At 37.8% G+C, this 18,823-nt stretch overlaps 1 non-coding gene across 1 annotated transcript; it reads left to right on the forward strand.

The window, feature by feature from the left end:
• The first annotated feature begins 13,674 nt into the window (after window positions 1-13,674).
• Window positions 13,675-13,783, forward strand: LOC148581048 (small nucleolar RNA R71). Its single transcript, XR_015895694.1, has one exon. It is a non-coding gene; the product is annotated as a small nucleolar RNA R71 (small nucleolar RNA).
• The last annotated feature ends 5,040 nt before the right edge of the window (window positions 13,784-18,823 follow it).

Consider the following 18,823-nt stretch of genomic DNA (forward strand, 5'->3'; position numbering starts at 1 on the left):
ACCGATCCGAGCATCGCAACACTCGTTGCTTCCAGTGGATAGTCGTGAAGTTTGAGGGTAGAGACCCAGGGCCACCTCCTCTTGATACACCAGAGCCTGAGGCTGAGGAGCCTGCATCTGAGGAGCTAGCAGCTGAAGCTGGCCAGGCAGTCGAGTACCCTGAGTAGAGACCGAAGGAGCCCACAGCTGAGGAGGTAGTAGTTGAGAGAGCTGAGGAGCATAGAGCCGATGAGCCATGAGTTGAGGAGCCGGCAGCTGTAGCCGAGCCGAGAGTTGAGACAGCATCAGAGCCAGCTGGCCACACACTTGAGGAGCATCGAGCTGAGACCACCACACAGCCATCTAGCGCTATCATTGTCTACCAGCATCATCACCACCCACCACCGCCAGGCGGTGGAGCTTCACATGGTTGATTCCCCCCGATTGATTTCTTTGGCTCTGAGGACAGTGCATGACTTAAGTGTGGGGGAGGATCTTCTATTTTTAGGTGTAAACATTCTCTTCTGAACACTCTTATTTAGTTATTTCCAGTTTTATTATGCTTTTGTAGATATCGACAGCACTTTACTTTTTGCTACTGTTTAGTACTTTTGGTATATATATTAGTTGCTTCTAGTTATCTTTAGTATTGCACTTCCATTTTGGTATATATATACATATTGTATCCTTATATTGCTGGTATATAGTAAAGTTATGGATTGTGATTGGATGATGTGAATAGCTTGTGCCTAGTTTATCTTGACCCTAATTGTTCATGTTACTTTTTGCTTGTTGAAAATTAGGAAAAGAACTAGGAAATTTTGAAAAATTTTGCATCCATCACATCATACATACATATAGGAAATAATTTTGGTGAAAAACAACAAGGATTTCCAAGAAATTTGTCAAGGGCATTCTATTGAATTGATTGAGAAAACTGTTTTCAAACTTGCTTGAATAATTTCTTTCTGGAACATAGAAGAGTAAAGAATAATTACCTTGTGAGTTTTTGGGCTATATTGAGTGGTTACACACTTTAACCACTAATTTTGTTCATTGTGTGATATATCTCTTCTATGATTGTAATCTTGGTTTTGCTTAATTCTCTATTTCCCATGATTGATGTTTTGATTTGCATTGAGCATGATTGAGGCCATCTTTGATAAAATCTTACTTTACCCATATAGCCTTACCCTTGCATCTACCATTGTTAACCCCTTTTGAGCTTTATTTACCCTATTGTTCTTGATATTAGCACATCACAACCTTAAATGAAAAACTGTGATTTACCTTGGATTGTATCCTTGATTAGCTTAGGTTGAGGTGTGTGTTTCATTTAAGTATGGGAAAATTTTGGGAAACATTGGTAGTGAATAAAATTGTTTGCTTTTGGGTATTCATTGAGAATTTTGGAAAATGGGTGCATTCATGTATGAGCTACATAACCATATGCAATTCTAAATTAAAAAAAAACCCTTCATCATAAAAAGGGCACGAAATTACCCAAAAGGGTAATCGAACGGATAAAGAATTGTATATGCGATGTTTTTGTGAGAAAAGGATACATGAGTGCTAGAAAAAAAAAAGAATTGGTGGAAGGTTAGGATTGCATTTTGTTTTGATTTGGTTGATATAGGTTGATGTAGATGACTTAAACTAATCAAGGATTCAACCATTTTAGTCCACTTAGTCATATCTATCCCACCTTTACCTTAACCCCATTACAACCATATGAAGTCCTCATGATAATTGCATTCATGCATCACTTGTTGTTGATTGTTAGATGAAAAGTAATTCCTTGAAAGCATGATTGGAAGAGACTTGAGTGATTAAACCCCTAAACACTGAGTGACTAGAGTGTATACACACCTAGTGAGGGTTCAATTACTCAACTCTGTGTTTTCATGCTTCTTATCATGTATTCTTGCAAGTTGCTTCACTTTGATGAGTTGAATCAATTCTTTAGATTTTGGATGCATTGGATTATCCCCTTGCTTAGCCCTCTTTGTCTATACTTGCTTGGGAACTTGATTGTTTGTTTTTACCAATTTCATATAGATTCTATAGATAGATATATAGATATAGATAGTATATAATATACTTGCATGCATATAGGTAGTTGCATTTAATAAGTTGATTACCCCTTTGATCATTCTCCTTGTCAGTTTAGTATGAGGACATACTATTATTTAAGTGTGGGAGAATTGATGAGTCCATATTTTCCGATGTATTTTGGCTTAATTTGGATGGATTCTAGCACATGAACTCACACTTAAGCACTTGATGAGGTGAAAATTAGATTCCACACAAACTCACCGGCAAGTGTATCGGGTCGCATCAAGTAGTAATAACTCACAAGAGTGAGGTCGATCCCACAGGGATTGATAGATTGAGCAACTTTAGTTAGGGATGAATTTAATTAAGCGAATATTTGATGATTTGAGTGAAACTTGATTAACAGAAGATAAATTGCGAGTAAACTAGAGTGCAGAATGAAAATTTGCTGAATCGTAAAGGGCAAAAGATGTAAATTGCAGAAACTTAAAGTGCAGGAAAGTAAACAAGCTAAAACTTAAAATGAAAGAAAGGTAAATGACTGAAACTTAAAGTGCAAGAAATTTAAATTGCTGAATCTAAATTGACAGGAAACTTAAATTGCATCAAGAATAAAGGGATTTGGGTATTAGGATTCAAGTTGAACTAGAAAATAGAAGTGCAGTGAATTAAAGAAGTATGAGATGAAGAGAAATTGCAGAAGAACTAAAGCAGAAATGAAAAATTTGCAGAAGAATCAAAACAGCAAGAAAGCTTAGCTCAATTATGAAATCCTAAAAGAAAATTTGACAATTGTAGGAGAGTAACAAGAACAGCAAGCAGATCTAGATCTCAATTATTCTTTTGACCAAAAAGTAAAGAAGAAATTGCAGAAGAAATAAAATGAAAACAGAAAAGAAGATTGAGATCCAATTTCTAATTCTTAGAACTATAAAAAGGAAAAGTAAAAGATGATTCTTAGATGAAGAATTTCTGTGGAGTTCTTCAATCTGAATTCAAAACCCAAAACAGAAAATAGAAGTTGCTGAAGAAAGAACAAACAGAAAGAAAACTTAGATCTAATCCCCAATTCCCCAAATTCTAAAATGGAAAATCAAAAGAGAGAAAGCTAAAAAAAATATAAAAAAGGGGTGCTCTTCAAATCAAACTTGCTCTTATTTATACACTTTCTATTTCCATCATTTAACACTTGAAGTGGGCTTTTTGGTTTGGCCTTGAATGAAAGTGGATCCGGATGGTGTTTGGTGAAGCTCCGAGTGGAGCGCTCAGTTCACTAAATGAGCGCTACTTTCCTTCCCTTGATGCTCCCCTCACGTGCGCTTTGGTGCGCACATTCCTTCTACTAGCGCTCTCTTTTTGAGCACTGCGCTCGTCCTTTGAGCGCTCTCCCTTGGTGCATGCCTTCCTTGAGCGCTATGCTTACTTGTTTGAGTGCTGCATTAGTGAGCGCTATCTTTATGAGCGTTACACTCGCTATTTGAGTGCTACCCTTAGTATGGATGGCACGAGCTTCCTCCCAAACTAGAAAAGCCACGAAAAAGGTGGAAAAGTGAGCACCACGCTCACTCTAGAAGTGAACGCTAGCCATGTTTGCTAGTGAGCGTGGCGTTCTTCTTCTTAACGCAACGCTTTACTGTTTGCTTCCCTGTTCTCTTCATTTCTTCACCTACAAGCAACCAAACAAGCAATCAAAGTCTCACCAAAATTATAAGGTCTTTGCATCATTTATAAAATCAATTAATTCTAGCATAAACCTTATGATTTTGTGTAAAATAAATGATGTTTGATTGATTCAAAATAATCATGAAAATCTATTCCAATCACTTACTTATTGTGCAAGAAAGTGCATAAAACCTAATGAAACAAGTGAAAAATGCTTGTAAAACTAGCATAAGATGACTTGTCATCATAACACCAAACTTAAACCTTGCTTGTCCCCAAGCAAGCACTAAACATGAGAAGAAATGAGATAAAACAGAGAAGCATTTATGTCCTTATTTAGCAGGTAATTGAATTTGGGCTATGGGGTTTTATGCAGACAAGGTGCAGCTCAATTATTCTTTGCTGATAGATATGAAATGTCTCTTTGAGGATTCACTAGAGTTGCTACTACAATCCCTTGTTCTTTGATTGATCCCTGTTAGCTTTTTCCTTCTTTCTTTTGCCTAGAAATTTATTTCTCAATGATAGCTCAGTGTCAAGTGTTGCAGCAGCCTTTTGGCTCAATTTTTCTCAACACCTCTTCACTACAGACACTTGGCTCACAATTCTTCTTAGGAACACTGATGCCCAGCACCTCTTTGGGTTACTAAATGCTTTGTAACTAGGTTGCTCTTGATAATGGACTTTCGGTTGGTAATCCCGGATTAGTTAATCCAAGTTACCAAGTTTTAAAAGACTCCTCAGAACCTGATTGTCCAAGCATATCCTAGTACAAGAAGCACCACAGGCATATGTCCTAAGGTCCAAGCTATTGGTGTCTAGCCTTATTATTTGTTTCTTTCATTCTTGTTGCCAATCCTTGGCTTTTCTTTTCTTTTTCTTTTTTACTTTTCCTCATTTTCTAGGGATGTTCATTAATTTGAGGTTTTATAACAGCCACTTAAGTTCACACTACAAGAGATATTCTATCCTACAGCTTTTATTATTAAGCTTATCATCCAATCAAGCAATTACTACCACTGAATTTCATTCTAATTCCTACCACATTGGACAATTACTTTCTATTTCAAACTTTTTCTCTTATTGATGCAAAAGGGAAACAAGACAGAATTTAATGCAGATGAAGATGAAGACAAGTATTTAAACTAGTGCAGACATCAAAATTTGCACTATTTGAACTAAACATCAAGGTAAACAGCAGCTTCTCATTCAGAACATTTTAAAGCAGAGTGAATTTTGTGACAATACAACCTCTCAAGAGTGTCTTACAGCTTTTCTTTTGTCATCATCATCTTTTATTTTTGCATTTCCCTTGGTGATGACTCTTTTAAGAGGCTGAGTGTCTTTTCTGCACAATTATTGGAAGTTGCTTATTTTTCCAAGCACTTAAGCAGATGGTTAGCATGCATGAATTATTGTAGGTTCTTGAACTTACTTTGGTGGAGGAACACCAAACTTAGTCCCTTGCTACTATCTATGATGCATCAGTTACATGAAACCTTGTGCTTTTGCTAAAAGTAATCAAACTAAAAGCTAGAAAACAGACAATGGTTTAGTGGTTTTCCTGATTGCTTGGAGCTAGTAACCATTTATGCAGAGGGTTGAAATGTGTTTTTAAATGAGATTTTTGGTGGAACACCAAACTTAGCATCCTTCATTCACCCTTAAATTATTTTTGGTGTGCAACACCAAACTTAGCTCCTTGTAATACAGATAAGTCTACTTAACCATTTTATTGAAATAGTTTAGGAAAAGAAAACTACCTCTGGTTGGGTTGCCTCCCAACAAGCGCTCTTTTAATGTCACTAGCTTGACATTGGGTCCTTGTTAGGGTGGCTGATGATTATGGTGCCTCAGTGGTGCACGGAATTGTGATCACACTTTTCACAACTCCGGTACAACTAACCAGCAAGTGCACTGGGTCGTCCAAGTAATACTGATGAACGGAATATTCTTATGTTGGTTAGAAATTAGCAATGAATTCAATCGTGAGTATAGTCTAATCAACACGCAAATATCGCATCAAATAATTCTAAAATCTATGACCGAGAGTATCAATCCCGGGTTGTTCTCCCTAGGACTTGCCTTAGAATGCTCATCATTGATTAGGAAGTCTTTGTGGTTTTAAGAGTTGGTGCAAGAATTTCAGCTAACGAAAGTAAACAACAATTAATTGAGATAAAAGCCATGGCTAAGGGTAAGTATTGGAAGTTTCATCATTATAGTTTCCTTCAATTGTGATAAGAGTTGATTATTGCTTCACTTAGTTAACCCCCTAATAATGGAGGAAAGTCAAGTGAGAGTAATTAACTTGAGTCACAAGTCCTAGTCTCACCCTAGGGAAGTCTAGCTTTGGCGCACTCCAAGTCAATTAGCAATTTTCAATTCCTAATCAACAATTGATATCCACTACTCAAGTGTCTCCAATAACTCAACCCCTAAGCCAAGTAAGGGAAATCTACTCCATAGCTAGGGTTGTCAGTTTCACAAACAATTGGTAGGCAATTGTAGAAGACATGATGAAATTGAGAGAAGAGAATTGAATTAAAGCTACCTAATCCAAGCAATCATCAACAATCAAACAATTGAATGAAATTCCTCAATGCACTAATCAAAATTCAAAGTAACAAAATCACAAATCTAGATCCAAGAGATTGAATCAAAAGAACACTAATTGAAAGTGGAAGAAGAGTAGATCTACAACTTGTATCAAAGTAAAAGTGAATTAGCAATGGATCTCACCAAGAAATCAAAGGAGAATTACAATAGAGAAAGTGAAATCCTAGAGAGAAGTTGGAGTTTCTCTCTCTCTAAGAAAAATGTAACTAACTACCCAAAATATCTAGAATTATCACTAATTGTCCTAACCCCCCTAATCCTTGGTCTTCTTATGCTTTTCCCTCCAAAATTCTACCCCAAAACAGGGCCTGGGACTCCTTGAAATTGCTGGTCACATTTTCTTCTTAAAAAAATCACGTGCGCACATCGGTGCGTACGCGCACGCGCACCTGGGGTTTTTCGCGACCTACGCACAGGCGTGCAGTGCACGCGCGCGTCAAAGGAATTATGGCCCAGCCATGCAGACGCGCTGGCTTTTCGTCTCGGCTCCATCTAGCTGGTTCTGGGGATACACATCCGCGCGTACGCGTACGGTGCGCGTGCGCGCCCATGCCCAAATTTCAAGATTCTACTTTATTTCATGATCCTTCCATTCATGCATGCTTCCTTCACTCCTCTTAGCCATTTTTGCCCTATAACTTCTGAAACCACTTAACAAACGGATCACGGCATAGAATGGTAATAGAGAAGGATTACAATATATCAATTTTGATGCAAAAGAAGCATGTTTTCATCTATGAAGCAAAGTTGGGAAAGGAACACAAAATCATGCAGTTTTACATGAATAAGTGTGGAAGGTCATTGATAAAACCCTTAAAATATATACATGATGAACCCTAAAAACGGGGTTTATCAAATACCTAACGTGAGTAAAGGTCGATCCCACAGAGATTGTCGGCTTGAAGCAAGCTATGGTCATCCTGTAAATCTTAGTCAGGCGGATTCAATTGGTTATGAGGTTTTGATAATTAAAAGATAAATAAAACGTAAATTAAAATAAAGGTACTTATGTAATTCATTGCTGGGAATTTCAGATAAGCGTGTGGAGATGCTTTGTTGCTTCTGAACCTCTACTTTCCTACTGTCTTCATCCAACCATGCGTGCTCCCTTCCATGGCAAGCTGTATGATCCTCTCGGATGAAAAATACCAGGTACGATTTCTGCACGGATAATCAACTGTCGGATTTCTCATCTCGGATGAAAAATACCAGGTACAGCTACCGCACGGCTAATCATCTGTCGGTTCTCACTAGCGTCGGAATATGATCTCTCTATCCTTTTGCACACTGTCATTGCACCCAACATTCGCGAGTTTGAAGCTCATCACAGTCATCCCTTCCCAGATCCTACTCGGAATACTACCGACAAGGTTTAGACTTTTCGGATCTCAGGAATGCTGCCAATTGGTTCTAGCCTCTACCACGAAGGTTCTAACCTCACGGACTCGGTCCGTAGATTAGAGACCCAAGAGAATATACTCTGACTGTCGTCCAATGACTACGTTGAACATCATATAGATCGCTTGTGGTTGTCAGGCACGCGGATCTTGGCTAAGCGAGTAATGAAGATAGTGGGTGATTGTCACGGGTCACCCCTTCATTCTGACTTAACTGAATTAAGTATGAGAGTATATCTTGGAGAAGAAGTAAGCGTGAATTAAAAGAGAAACAATAGTACTTGCATTAATTCATGAAGAACAATAGAGCTCCGCACCTTAATCTATGAGGTGTAGAAACTCCACCGTAGAAAATACATAAGAGAAAAAGGTCTAGGCATGGCCGTATGGCCAGCCTCCCAATGTAACATAAGATGATCTAAGTCTAAGGACTAAACGTCCAGAGATCTGAAAAAGATGCGAATACAATAGTAAAAAGTGCTATTTATACTAAACTAGTTACTAGGAATTACAGAAAATAAGTAACTAAGTGCAGATAGTGCAGAAATCCACTTTCGGGGCCCACTTGGTATGTGCTTGGGCTGAGCATTGAGCTTTACACGTGCATAGGCCATTTCTAGAGTTAAACGCCAGCTTGGATGCCAGTTTGGGCGTTTGACTCCAGTTTTGGTGCCAGTTCTGGCGTTTTACGCCAGAAAAAGGGTCTCTGGCTGGCGTTTGAACGCCAGTTTGGGCCATCAAATCTCGGACAAAGTATGGACTATTATATATTGCTGGAAAGCCCAAGATGTCTACTTTCCAACGCAATTGAGAGCGCGCCAATTAAGATTCTGTAGCTCCATAAAATCTACTTCGAGTGTAGGAGGGTCAGAATCCAACAACATCTGCAGTCCTTTCTCAGCCTCTGAATAAGACTTTTGCTCAGGTCCCTCAATTTCAGCCAGAAAATACCTGAAATTATAGAAAAGCACACAAACTCATAGTAAAGTCTAGAAATGTAATTTTTGCATAAAAACTAATAAAAATATAATAAAAAATAATTAAAACATATTAAAAACTATGTAAAAACAATGCCAAAAAGGGTATAAATTATCCGCTCATCACAACACCAAACTTAAATTGTTGCTTGTCCCCAAGCAACTAAAAACAAAATAGAATAAAAAGGAAGAGAAAATACAATAAATTCCAAAATTATCAATGAAGATTAGTTTTAATTAGATGAGCGGGGCTAGTAGCTTTTTGCTTCTGAACAGTTTTGGCATCTCACTTTATCCTTTGAAGTTCAGAATGATTGGCATCCATAGGAACTCAGAATTTAGATAGTGTTATTGATTCTCCTAGTTCAGTATGTTGATTCTTGAACACAGCTACTTTATGAGTCTTGGCCGTGACTCTAAGCATTTTGTTTTCCAGTATTACCATCGGATACATAAATGCCACAGACACATAACTGGGTGAACCTTTCAGATTGTGACTCAGCTTTGCTAGAGTCCCTAGTTAGAGGTGCCCAGGGTTCTTAAGCACACTCTTTTTGCTTTGGACCACGACTTTAACCGCTCAGTCTCAAGCTTTTTCACTTGACACCTTTACGCCACAAGCACATGGTTAGGGACAGCTTGATTTAGCCGCTTAGACCAGAATTTTTATTCCTTTGGGCCCTCCTATCTATTAATGCTCAAAGCCTTGGATCCTTTTTACCCTTGCCTTTTAGTTTAAAGGGTTACTGGCTTTTTTCTGCTTGCTTTTTCTTTTTCTTTCTTTTTTTCTTTATTTTTTGCATTTTTTTCTCAAGCTTTGTGTTTTTCACTGCTTTTTCTTGCTTCAAGAATCAATTTTATGATTTTTCAGATTATCAATAACATTTCTCCTTTTTCATTATTCTTTCAAGAGCCAATAATTTTAACATTCATAAACTTCATTATAAAAAATATGCACTGTTCAGGCATTCATTCAGAAAACAAAAAGTATTGCCACCACATCAAAATAATTAAACTATTTTCAAGATAGAATTCGAAATTCATGTGCTTCTTTTTCTTTTTCAGAAAACATTTTTCATTTAAGAAAGGTGAAGGATTCGTAGAACATTCATAGCTTTAAGACATAGACACTAAACACTAATGATCATGTATTGAAGACACAAACATAGTCAAAGCATAAAGCATAAAAATGAAAAACAGAAAAATAAGAACAAGGAAATTAAAGAACGGGTCCACCTTAGTGACGGCGGCTAGTTCTTCCTCTTGAAGATCCTATGGAGTGCTTGAGCTCCTCAATATCTCTTCCTTGCCTTTGTTGCTCCTCCCTCATGGCTCTTTGGTCCTCTTTGATTTTATGGAGGATAATGGAGTGCTCTTGGTGCTCCATCCTTAGTTGCTCCATGTTGGAACTCAAATATCTTAAAGAGGTGTTGAGTTGCTCCCAATAGTTGTGTGGAGGAAAATGCATCCCTTGAGGCATCTCATGGATTCTTTGATGAGGAATCTCCTCATGCTCTTATTGAGATCCATGAGTGGCCTCTCCTATTTGCTCCATCCTCTTTTTAGTAATGGGCTTGTCCTCTTCAGTGAGGATGTCTTCCTCTATGACAATTCTGGCTGAATTGCATAGGTTACAAATGAGATGAGGAAAGGCTAACCTTGCCAAAGTGGAGGGCTTGTCCGCCACCTTGTATAGTTCTAGAGGTATGATCTCATGAACTTCTACTTCTTCTCCATTCACGATACTATGGATCATGATAGCCCGGTCCACTGTAACTTCAGACCGGTTGCTAGTAGGAATGATAGAGCGTTGGATGAACTCTAACCATCCTCTAGCCATAGGCTTGAGGTCAAGCCTTCTTAGTTGAACCGGCTTGCCTTTGGAGTCTCTCTTCCATTGAGCTCCTTCCACACAGATGTCCATGAGGACTTGGTCTAACCTTTGATCAAAGTTGACCCTTCTAGTGAAAGGATGAGGATCCCTTTGCATCATTGGCAAGTTGAATGCCAACCTTACGGTTTCTGGACTGAAATCCAAGTACCCGAACTATTGTAAGCCAATTCTTTGGGTTCGGGTTCATACTTTGATCATGGTTCTTAGTGATCCATGCATTAGTATAGAACTCTTGAACCATTAAGATTCCGACTTGTTGGATGGGGTTGGTGAGAGCTTCCCAACCTCTTCTCCGAACCTCACGTCGGATCTCCGGATATTCACTCTTTTTGAGCATGAAGTGGACTTCGGGGATCGCCCTTTTCTTGGCCATAACTTCATAGAAGTGGTCTTGATGGACTTTTGAGATGAATCTCTCCATCTCTCATGACTCGGAGGTGGAAGCAACAGCCTTCCCTTTCCTCTTTCTAGAGGTTTCTCTGGCCTTAAGTGCCATTAATGGTTATGGAAAAATAAAAAAGTAGAGCTTTTTCCCACACCAAAATTAAAAGGTTTGCTCGTCCTCGAGCAAAAGAAGAAAGAAAGGAGGAGAAGAAGAAGAAATAGAGGAGATGGAGGGGTGTTTTGAATTCGGCCAAGGGGGATTGGGTTTAGGAGGGAAACGTTTTGAATTTGAATGGTGAGGTAGGTGAGGTTTGATGATGGGTTTTTGGGGAAGAGTGGATAGATGTGAGTGGTGAAGAGAATATGGGGAAGAGGGTAGGACTTGATAGGTGAAGGGTATTTGGGGAATAGGTATTAATGTGATTGGTCAAAGGTATTTGGAAAAGAGTGTTATGGAGAGGTGTGAAGAGGAGAGAGAGTGAGTTGGGGTAGGTGGGGATCCTGTGGGGTCCACAGATCCTGAGGTGTCAAGAAATTCTGCTCTCTGCACCTTTCTGGCGCTCAAATGCCTTCTGTGTGCCATTTTTGGCGTTTAACGCCATCTCTGCTACCTTTTCTGGCGTTAAATGCCAAGCTAATGCCCCTTTCTGGCGTTTAATGCCAGCCAGACACCCTTTTCTAGTGTTAAACGCCAGTCTGTCTGCCAATTCTGGCGTTTAATGGCAGCCAGACAGCCAGACACCCTTTTCTGGCATTAAACGCCAGTCTGTCTGCCAATTCTGGTATTTAACGCCTAGAATGCTGCCAGATTGGGTGTTAAACGCCCATTCTGCTATCCTTACTGGCGTTTAAACACCAGTAAGCTTGTCCTCCAGGGTGTGCTATTTTTTATTCTGTTTTTGATTCTGCTTTAATTCTGCAGCTGTTTTTGTGACTCCATATGATCATCAACCTAAAGAAAACATAAAATAACAATGAAAAAAAAGTCTATAATAAATATAATTAAATAACATTGGGTTGCCTCTCAATAAGCGTTTCTTTAATGTCAATAGCTTGACAGTGAGCTCTTAGAGAGCTTCACAGAGACTCAGAGCTTAATGGTGGCCTCCCAACACCAAACTTAGAAGTTGAGTGTGGGGGCTCTGTTTGACTCTGTATTGAGAGAAGCTTTTCATGCTTCTTCTCCATGGTTACAGAGGAAGATCCTTGAGCCTTAAACACAAGGTAGTCCTTATTCAATTGAAGGACTAACTCTCCTCCGTCCACATCAATCACAGCCCTTGCTGTGGCTAGGAAGGGTCTTCCAAGGATGATGGATTCATCCTCATCCTTCCCAGTGTCTAGGATTATGAAGTCAGCAGGGATGTAAAAGCCTTCAACCTTCACTAAGACATCCTCTACAAGTCTATTAGCCTGTTTCATTGATTTGTCTGCCATCTCTAGTGAGATTCTTGCAGCTTATACCTCAAAGATCCCTAGTTTCTCAATACAGAGAGTGGCATTAGGTTTATACCTGACCCCAGGTCACACAGAGCCTTCTCAAAGGTCATGGTGCCTATGGTACAAGATATTAAGAACTTTCTGGGATCCAGTTTCTTCTGAGGTAATTTCTGTTGAACCAAGGCATTCGATTCATTGATGAGCATTGGAGGTTCATCCTCCCAAGTCTCATTACCAAATAACTTGGCATTCAGCTTCATGATTGCTCCTAGATACCGAGCAACTTGCTCTTCAACAATATCTTCATCCTCTTCAGAGGAAGAATACTCATCAGAGCTCATGAATGGCAACATTAAGTTTAGAAGAATCACTATGGTCTCTGTATGAGCCTCAGATTTCTTTGGTTCCTCATTAGGGAACTCCTTAGTGGTCAGTAGACGTCCATTGAGGTCTTCCTCACTGGAAATCACTGCCTTTTTACTCTCTCCAGGTTTGGCCACTTTGGGTATATTGATGGCCTTGCACTCTCTCTTTGGATTCTCTTCTGTATTGCTTGGGAGAGTACTAGGAGGGATTTCAGTAACTCTTTTACTCAGCTGACCCACTTGTGCCTCCAAATTTCTGATGGAGGACCTTGTTTCAGTCATGAAATTGAGAGAGGTCTTAGATAGATCAGAGACTATGGTTGCTAAGTCAGAGAGGCTCTGCTTAGAATTCTCTGTCTGTTGCTGAGAAGATGATGGAAAAGGCTTGCTATTGCCAAACTTATTTCTCCCACAATTATTATTATTGAAGCCTTGTTGAGGCTTCTATTGATCCTTCCATGAGAAATTAGGATGATTCCTCTATGAAGGATTGTAAGTGTTTCCATAGGATTCTCCCATGTAATTCACCTCTTCCATTGCAGGATTCTCAGGGTCATAAGCTTCTCCTTCAGAGGAGGCTTCTTTAGCACTGCTAGATGCAGCTTGCATTCCAGTCAGATTCTGAGAAATCATATTGACTTGCTGAGTCAATATTTTGTTTTGAGCCAATATGGCATTCAGAGTATCAATCTCAAGAATTCCTTTATTCTGAGTCATCCCATTATTCACAGGATTTGTTTCAGAATTATACATGAATTGGTTATTTGCAACCATTTCAATGAGTTCCTGGGCTTCTGCAGGGGTTTTCTTCAGATGAAGAGATCTACCAGCAGAGTGGTCCAATGACATCTTAGACAATTCAGACAGACCATCATAGAATATACATAAGATGCTTCATTCTGAAGGCATGTCAGAAGGACACCTTCTGATTAATTTCTTGTATCTTTCCCAAGCTTCATAGAGGGATTCACCTTCCTTCTGTCTGAAAGTTTGGACTTCCACTCTAAGTTTGCTCATCTTTTGAGGTGGAAAGAATTTAGCCAAGAAGGCATTGACCAACTTTTCCTAAGAGTTTAGGCTTTCCTTAGGTTGTGAGTCCAACCATATCCTAGCTCTGTCTCTTACAGCAAAGGGGAAAAGCATAAGTCTGTAGACCTCAGGATTAACCCTATTGGTCTTAACAGTATCACAGATATGTAAGAATTCAGCTAAGAACTGATGAGGATCTTCCAATGAAAGTCCATGAAACTTGCAATTTTGCTGCATTAGAGAAACTAATTGAGGCTTAAGCTCAAAGTTGTTTGCTCCAATTGCAGGAATTGAGATGCTTCTTCCATAGAAGTCGGAAGTTGGTGTAGTAAAGTCACCAAGCATCTTCCTTGCATCTCCACCATTGTTGTTGGGTTCGGCTGCCATGTCTGCTTCTTTTTCGAAAATTTCTGTAAGGTCCTCTCCGGAGTGTTGTGCTTTAGCTTCTCTGAGCTTCCTCGTCAGAGTCCTTTCAGGTTCAGGATCAGCTTCAACAAGAATATCTTTATCCCTGTTCCTACTCATATGAAAAAGAAGAGAATAGAAAAAAAGAGGAATCTTCTATGTCACAGTATAGAGATTCTTTTATGTGAGTATAAGAATAGAAGAATAGAAGAATGAGGTAGAGAGAGAATAAGAGGAATTCGAACACAGATAAAGGGAGGGGCTTCAAATTATGAGTAGAAGAGAAGTGTTAGTAAATAATTAAATAAATAGAAAGAGATGAGAGAGAGAGTATTCGAATTTTAAAAAGAGGGAGAAGAAAAATATTTTTTTTATTTTTATTTAATTAATTAAGTAAGAATTCGAAATTTAAGAAAAGAAATAAAATAAAATTAGAATTTAAAATAATTAGTTAATTAAAAAGAATTTTGAAAAAGTGGTTAGTTTTTTTCGAAAATTAGAAGTGGAAAAGTAATTAGGTGGTTTTGAAAAAGATAAGAAATAGTAAACTTTTTAAAATTAAAACAAACAAGTCAAGTGGTTAATTGAAAAAGATTTGAAAATAAATTTTGAAAAGATAAGAAGTTAGAAAAAGATTTTGAAATTAAGTTTTGAAAAAGATATGATTGAAATTTATTTTGAAAAAGATTTGAAAAAGAAATTTAAAAAGATTTGATTTTGAAAATTAAAGTTGATGACTTGACTAACAAGAAACTAAAAAATATGATTCTAGAATTTAAAGATTGAACTTTTCTTAAGAGGAAAGTAACAAACTTGAAGTTTTTTGAATCAAAACATTAATTGTTAGTAAAGTTTTCGAAAATATGAAACAAAATTAAGAAAAAGATTTTGAAAATTTATTTAAGAAATTCGAAAATATTAAGAAGAAAAATGAAAAAGATTTTATTTTTAAAAAAGATTTGAAAAGATAAAGTTTTTAAATTGAAATTTTGACGTGACCAACAAGAAACAACTAAATTTTAAAAACTTTTGACTAAGTCAATCCTAAATTTCGAAATTTATGAGTAAAATAAGAGAAAGATATTATTTTTGATTTTTGAATTAATGAAAAAAGAGAAAAACAACAAAATGACACAAGACATAAGAATTTAAGATCAAAATAACTAATGCATGCAAGAACACTTTGAATGTCAAGATGAACACCAAGAACACTTTGAAGATCATGATGAACATGAAGAACATATTTTTGAAAATTTTTTTTAGAAAAGAAACACATGCAAGACACCAAACTTAGAACTTTTTAATAGGGGTGTTCATAAAAAAACCAAAATGTGGTTAACCGGTTAAAAAACTATAACCACATTTTGGTTAACCAGTTTAATGAAACAATTTAAAAACCATATCCATATTTTTTAGAATTGGTTAACCAAAACTAAATTAAAAAAAACCGGTTTTTAACCGGTTAACCAAAACCAAAACCAAATTAAAATCAAAACCTAATTTCAAAACCAAATTACATACTCTTTCTCTCTCTCTCTCTCTCTCTCTCTCTCTCTCTCCCCCTTCCTCTCCCTTTCTCTCTCCCTCCCTCTCCCCTTTACTCTCTCTTTCTCTCTCTCTCTCTCTCTCTCTCCCTCCCTTCTTTCTCTCTCTTTCTCTCTTTCTCTCCTCTTTCTCTCCCTTTTCTCTCTCCTCCTATCTCTCTTTTTCCCTACTCTCCCTCCTCTCTCTCTCTCTCTCTCTCTCTCTCTCTCATTTTCCTCTTTCTCCTCTTCTTCTTTTCTCTCTCCCTATCATCTCTCTCTCTCTTTCTCTCTCTATTCTCTATCCCCTTCTCTCTCTTCTTTTCCCCCTATTTCTCTCCCTTTTCCCTCTCTCCCCTTTCCTCCCCCTATCTCTCCCTTCTCTCTCTAACTCATTTTCTCTTTATCTCCTCTCTCCTTTCCTTCTCTCTTCGCTTTTCTCTCTTTCTCTCTCTCTTTCTCTCTCTCTTTCTCTTCCTTTTTCCCTCTTTCTCTCCTCCTCTCTCTCCCCTATCTCTCTCTTTCCCTATCTTCCTCTCTTTCTCTCTCTCTGCCCTCTTCCTCCTCTCTCTCTCCCCTCTCTCCCACCTCTCTCTCTCTCTCTCTCTCTCTCTCTTTCTCTCTCTCTCCACCTCGTCTTTCTTTCTCTCTCCCTTGTCTCTCTATCCTTCTCTCCCCCTCTCTCCCCTTCCCTCTTTCTCTCTCTCCCTCTCTCTTTCTCTCCTTCTCTTTCTATCTTTCGCTCCTTCTCTCCGCTCTCTCACTTCCTCTCTCTCTCTCTCCCTCTCTCTCTTTCCTTCCCCTCTTTCTCCCCCTCCGTTCTCTCTCTTCCTCTCTCCTTCCCTTTCTCTCTCTAATCATCTCTTCCCTTTTTCTATCTCTCCTCCTCCTTTCTCTCCCCTCCTCTCTCTCTTTCTCTCTCTCCCATATCTCTCTACTTTCTCCTCTCTTTTCCCTTATCTCTCTCTTTCTCTCTCTCTCTCTCTCCCCTCTCCTTCCTCTCTCTCTCCTTTACTTCCCTTCTCTTTCTCTCTCTCTCTTTTTTCTTTTCTCTTTTTCTCTCTCTCACTCATCTTTCTTTCCTTTTCTTCTTTCTCTCTCTCCTCCTCTTCCTCTCTTCATTTTCTCTCATTCTCTTCTTTCTTTTCTTACTCTCCCTTTTCTCTTTCTCTCTCAACCTTCTCTCAATCTCTATCCCTCTTCTATCTCTTTTCTCCTCTTCTCTCTAAAGCGAGAGAGAAGAGAGAGAAGAGGCGAAGATAGAGGAAGAGAAAGAAAAAAAGGAGAGAGATAAGAAGAGAGAAGAAGGATAAGAGAGAGAGAAGCAGAGAGAGAAAGAGGACAAAGAGAGAGAAAGAGAGAGGGGAGAGAGAGAGAGGATGAGGAGAGAGAAGGTGAGAGAGACAGAAAAAGAGAAGGAGAGAGAGAAAAGAGAAGAGGGGAGAGAGAAGGAGAGAGGGAGAGGAGGGGAGAGAAAAAGAGGGAGGGGGAGAGAGAGAGCATGGGGAGAGAAAGGGAGAGAAGGATAGAGAGAACGAAAGGGGAGGGGGAGAAAGAGGGGGAAGGGGAGAGAGAGATAGATAGAGAGGAGGGGGAGAGATAAAAGAGAAAGAGAGAAGGAGAGAGAAAATGGGAGAGAGAGAGAGAAAAGAAAGAGAAGAGGAGAGAGAGAGAGAGAGAAAGAGAAAAAATTATTTATAGAAAATATTGAAAAGAGATAAGAAAGAAAAAGGAACGAAAGCAATGGAAGGGACTTCATTATTTACAAATGTTACTCGTATCATTTAGAAAGAAAAAAATTAGATTAAAATAATTCAATTAAAAAAAGGTTTAAAATTTTGGGTTTTTGTATGTAAAAATATTAATTTTTGTGTAAAAATTTATTTTTACATGTAAAAACCAATTTTATGGTATAAAAACCAATTTTTTAGTATAAGACAAACCGGTTTTTTGATACAAAAACTGGTTTTTTATATAAAAACTGGTTATTTTTTTAAAAATCGGTTTTTATTTTAATAACCGGTTAAAAACCGGTTTTGAAATTCACTAACCGGTTAATAACTGGTTTCATTATATAAAACCAATTTGGTTAATTAACCAATACTATATTTTTAGTTAACCAAAAAACTGGTTTGGTTTTTTGGATTAACCAAACCATGAACACCCCTACTTTTTAATGTTTAGACACTAATAATTCGAAAATGCATATGAAAAACAAGAAAAGACACAAAACAATAAAAGTTAAAGATCAAACAAGGAAAATCATCAAGAACAACTTGAAGATCAAAGAAGAACACAATGCATGAATTTTCGAAAGTTTTAAGAAAAAATTAAAAACATGCAATTGACACCAAACTTAAAATTTGACACAAGACTCAAACAAGAAACACAAAAATTTTTTGGTTTTATGATTTTCTTAATTTTTTTGTATATTTTTCGGAATTATTTTGGAAAAAGAAAATAAAGAAATTCAAAATTTTTAATAAGAATTCCAGAATTCGTGCAATGTTAGTCTAAAGTTTCGGTCCAAAAGAATTAGCATGGCCAAATGGCCAGCCAAGCTTTAGCATAACAAATACAGACATGTCCTTTCTACAATGAAAAGTAGAAACCTCAGTCCAAAAGATTAGACATGGCTTAACAATCAGCCAGGCTTTAACATATCTCATGAAGCTCTATAATTCATTCTTAAAAATTTTTGAATTTTTCAAAAACTATAAAGAAATTTTTTTTCTTTTTTTTTTGAAAATAAAAATAAAAAGATTAAACATAAAATAAAATTACCTAATCTAAGCAACAAGATGAACCGTCAGTTGTCCAAACTCAAACAATCTCTGGCAACAGCGCCAAAAACTTGGTGCACGAAATTGTGATCACACTTTTCACAACTCCGGTACAACTAACCAGCAAGTGCACTGGGTCGTCCAAGTAATACCTTACGTGAGTAAGGGTCGATCCCACGGAGATTGTCAGCTTGAAGCAAGCTATGGTCATCCTGTAAATCTTAGTCAGGCGGATTCAATTGGTTATGAGGTTTTGATAATTAAAAGATAAATAAAACGTAAATTAAAATAAAGGTACTTATATAATTCAT

The sequence above is a fragment of the Arachis ipaensis genome, chromosome B10 (genome assembly GCF_059453495.1).
Source record: "Arachis ipaensis isolate K30076 ecotype BB chromosome B10, ASM5945349v1, whole genome shotgun sequence".
Classification (NCBI taxonomy): Eukaryota; Viridiplantae; Streptophyta; class Magnoliopsida; order Fabales; family Fabaceae; genus Arachis; species Arachis ipaensis.